Source organism: Colobus angolensis, unplaced genomic scaffold (genome assembly GCF_000951035.1).
Source record: "Colobus angolensis palliatus isolate OR3802 unplaced genomic scaffold, Cang.pa_1.0 Scaffold47, whole genome shotgun sequence".
Lineage (NCBI taxonomy): Eukaryota > Metazoa > Chordata > Mammalia > Primates > Cercopithecidae > Colobus > Colobus angolensis.
The window spans coordinates 2964222-2967986 of record NW_012118154.1 but is presented as its reverse complement, the minus strand read 5'-3'; positions in this window follow the sequence as shown (position 1 = coordinate 2967986).

The window sequence follows — 3765 nt, the reverse complement described above, 5'->3', positions numbered from 1 at the left end:
AAACTTATAGGCATGAGCCACTGAGCCCGGCCTCCCTTTGAAGTTTTGAAGGCAGGTATTGACTTCTCCTCTCTAGCTATGAAAGTCCTAGATGGTATCTTCTTCCAATATATAAGACTTTAAACTGCAGTGAAAATCTATTGTTTAGTGTAGCCACCTTCTTCAATGATCTTAGCTGGATCTTCTGGAGAACTTGCTACGGCTTCTCCATCAGCACTTGCTGCTTCACCTTGCACTTTGATGTTACGGAGTTGGCTAATTTCCTTAAATCTCTTGAGCCAACTCTGCTAGCTTCCTGCAGTTTCCTCACCTCTCTCACCCTTCACAGACTTGAAGACTTGAAGAAAGTTTGAGCCTTATTCTGGATTAGGCTTGGTTTAAGGGAATGTTGTGGATTGTTTAATCTTCTATCCAGACCACTAAAGCTTTCTCCGTATTAGTAATAATGCTATCTCACTTTCTTTTTTTTTTGAGATGGAGTCTTGCTCTGTTGCCAGGCTGGAGTGCAGTGGCGCCATCTCGACTCTCTGCAACCTCCACCTCCTGGGTTCAAGCAGTTCGCCTGCCTCAGCCTCCCAAGTAGCTGGGACTACAGGCGCGTGCCACGACGCCCAGCTAATTTTGTATTTTTAGTAGATACCAGGTTTCACCATATTGGCCAGGATGGTCTCGATCTCTTGACGTCGTGATCCACCCACCTCGGCCTCCCAAAGTGCTGAGATTACAGGCATGAGCCACTGCACCTGGCTGGTGAAGGCTTTTGTGATGAGTTGAAACATGGTGGAAAAGGTCAAAGGGGAAATGAGCACCTGTGAAGAGGAACCAAACCCAAGGGGCACCCTGGCTTTATAACAACGCACTGTCATGGGATTGAGTTCATTCCCCCAAGAATCAGTCCAGGCTCATGCGAGTGAGAACTCACTACTGTGAGAAGGGCACCAGGCCATTCATGAGGGATCCACCCCCATGGCCCAAACACCTCTCACTAGGCCCCATCTCCCAACACTGCTACACCGCAGATTACATTTCCTGTTTTTTTTTTTTTGAGATAGGGTCTCACTCTGTTGCCCAGGCTGGAGTACAGTGGTGCAGTCTCAGGTCACTGCAGTCTCTACATGCCTGGGCTCAAGCGATCCTCCCACCTCAGCCTCTCTAGTAGCTGAGACTACAGGTATGTGCCACCATACCTGGCTAATTTTTTTTTTTTTTTTTGTAGAGACAGGGTTTCACCGTGTTGCCGAGGCTGGTCCTAATGCCTTGGCTCAAGCAATCTGCCCACCTCGGCCTCCCAAAGATCTGGTACTACAGGCGTGAGCCACCATGCCTGGCTAATTTTTATTTTTTAAAAAACTTTTTGTGGAGACTGGGTTTCACCGTGTTGCCGAGGCTGGTCCTAATGCCTTGGCTCAAGCAATCTGCCCACCTCGGCCTCCCAAAGTGCTGGGATTACAGGCGTGAGCCACCACTCCCAGTTGGGGATTAAATTTCAACATGACATTTGATGGGGACAAACAAACCATATCCCAACCACAGCAGTGACTGTAGTTAATAATAATGTATTGTATACTGGAAATTTGCTGAAGTATTTTCAGCACAATGAAAAAAAGGTAACTATGTGAGGTGATGGATATTATTAACTAGCTTGATTGTGGCAATCATTTCAAAATGTGGACATATAGTAAACATCACGTCATACACCCTAAAATAGCTAACTTTTGTTTGTCAGTCATACCTCAGTAAAGCTGGGAAAAAGGCTTCAGATGGTTATAAACAGTTCTGGTGAAAGACATCCTTCAGTATTGCTATGTCCTAGGCAAGGGCTGGTAACGTGCTCTTACAGGGGAATGCTGGCTGAAAGAGTATGTGTGTGTGTGGGCCCACAGAGTGTGTTCGTGATATTACAGAGAACAGATTCAGTGGAGAGATGGAGGCAGAGTGCATTTTGGAGGGTAGCATGCCTTTTGAGAAATAGGCTGTGAGGGGAACAGACAGAAGGCCAGAGCTGGAGATGGGTAATCAGCAGAGCTAGTGAGAGGGACAGGTTATGATGCTGGAGGCCTTGGGTGTAAGTGATGAGGGGAAGACCCCGAGGGAGGAGGCAAAATCTGGAGAATGGGTGGAGGAACTGGCCTTATATCTGCATTTTCCCATCCAAGTACTAACCAGGCCTGGCCCTGCTTAGCATCTGAGATCCGATGAGATTGGATGCGTTCAGGGTGCTATGACCGTAGATAGACGGTGCATCCTCAGAGCGGGCAACCACATCTTGGATATTGCAATGATTTGTGGCCCTTGAAAGGGTCAGAGTACACAAACATATATTAAGGGGTTAAAATTTCACAAGGTAGTGGGAGGGGGGAGCAATTAGGAAAAAATGTTTTAGGGCCAGGCGCGGTGGCTCACACCTGTAATTCCCAGCACTTTGGGAGGCTGAGGCAGGCAGATCACCTGAAGTTGGGAGTTCGAGACCAGCCCGGCCAACATGGAGAAACCCCATCTCTACTAAAAATACAAAATTAGTCGGGCATGGTGGCGCATGCCTGAAATCCCAGCTACTTGGGAGGCTGAGGCAAGAGAATCACTTGAACCCGGGGGGCGAAGGTTGCGGTGAGCTGAGATTGTGCCATTGCATTCCAGCCCAGGTAACAAGAGCGAAACTCTGTCTCAAAAATAAATAAATAAATAAATAAAAAATAAAAAAGTCTTAAGGCTCCGTAAGGGGGCAACGATGGAAAAAAGTAGAGGAACATGGCCTGAAGCAAGAGAGACAATTCTTCCTTTGTGATAGAAAACAAATCAAAACAAATGGAATTGGCAGCAAATGAACTTGAAAATGACGTGTGGGGAAATACCCCATCTGGTGAGTTGCATTTTCTCTGTGAAGTGGTTGACAAGGATCTGGCTTCTGAGGGTCAAGGGAGTTGTAGGGGCATTTCAGAGATAGAAGGAGAGTGGAGAAAGTCTGAATAGACTGAGGGCATAATCGAGAGAGCTGAATGAGGGGCTGGGAGAGGAGTGCTTGGCATGGCTGAGACACTAGGCAAAAGTTGTTGATCATGAATTTACCTGTTTGTTCAAGGGTGTGATTTCTTTCTTTCTTTTTTTCTTTATCTTTTTTTTTTTTTTTTTTGAGAGAGTTTTGAGCCCAGGCTGGAATGCAGTGGTGCGGTCTCGGCTCACTGCAACCTCCACCTCCCGGGTTCAAGTGATTCTTCTGCCTCAGTCTCCCGACTAGCTGGGATTACAGGTGTGAACCACCAAGCCTGGCTAGTTTTTGTACTTTTAGTAGAGATGGGGTTTTGCCATGTTGGCCAGGCTGGTCTCAAACTCCTGACCTCAGGTGATCCACCCGCCTCGGCTTCCCAAAGTGCTGGGATTGCAGGCGTGAGCCACCGTGCCCAGCTAGCTTTTCAGATTTTTATGACAGCAGATAGTTTTGCAGCTTAAGCAAAGCGTCCATCTAAGTTAGTCCCACCCTCCCACAGAAACTGGGAAATGAAGGCTCCATCTTTCTTGGTGTTTACATTTCAAGGAGATGGCTCCCAGGTCTTTGTGAAAGACATTCCTGGGTAGTAGAGCTGGCGAGAGGCTGTGTGGCTTCTGAAAAGATTTATACACATTTTGAAGAGACAGAAAATAACTTACAAGTTTTCTTGCCGGGTGCGGTGGCTCACGCCTGTAATTCCAGCACTTTGGGAGGCTGAGATGGGTGGATCACCTGAGGTCAGGAGTTTGAGACCAGTCTGGCCAACATGGGGAAACCCC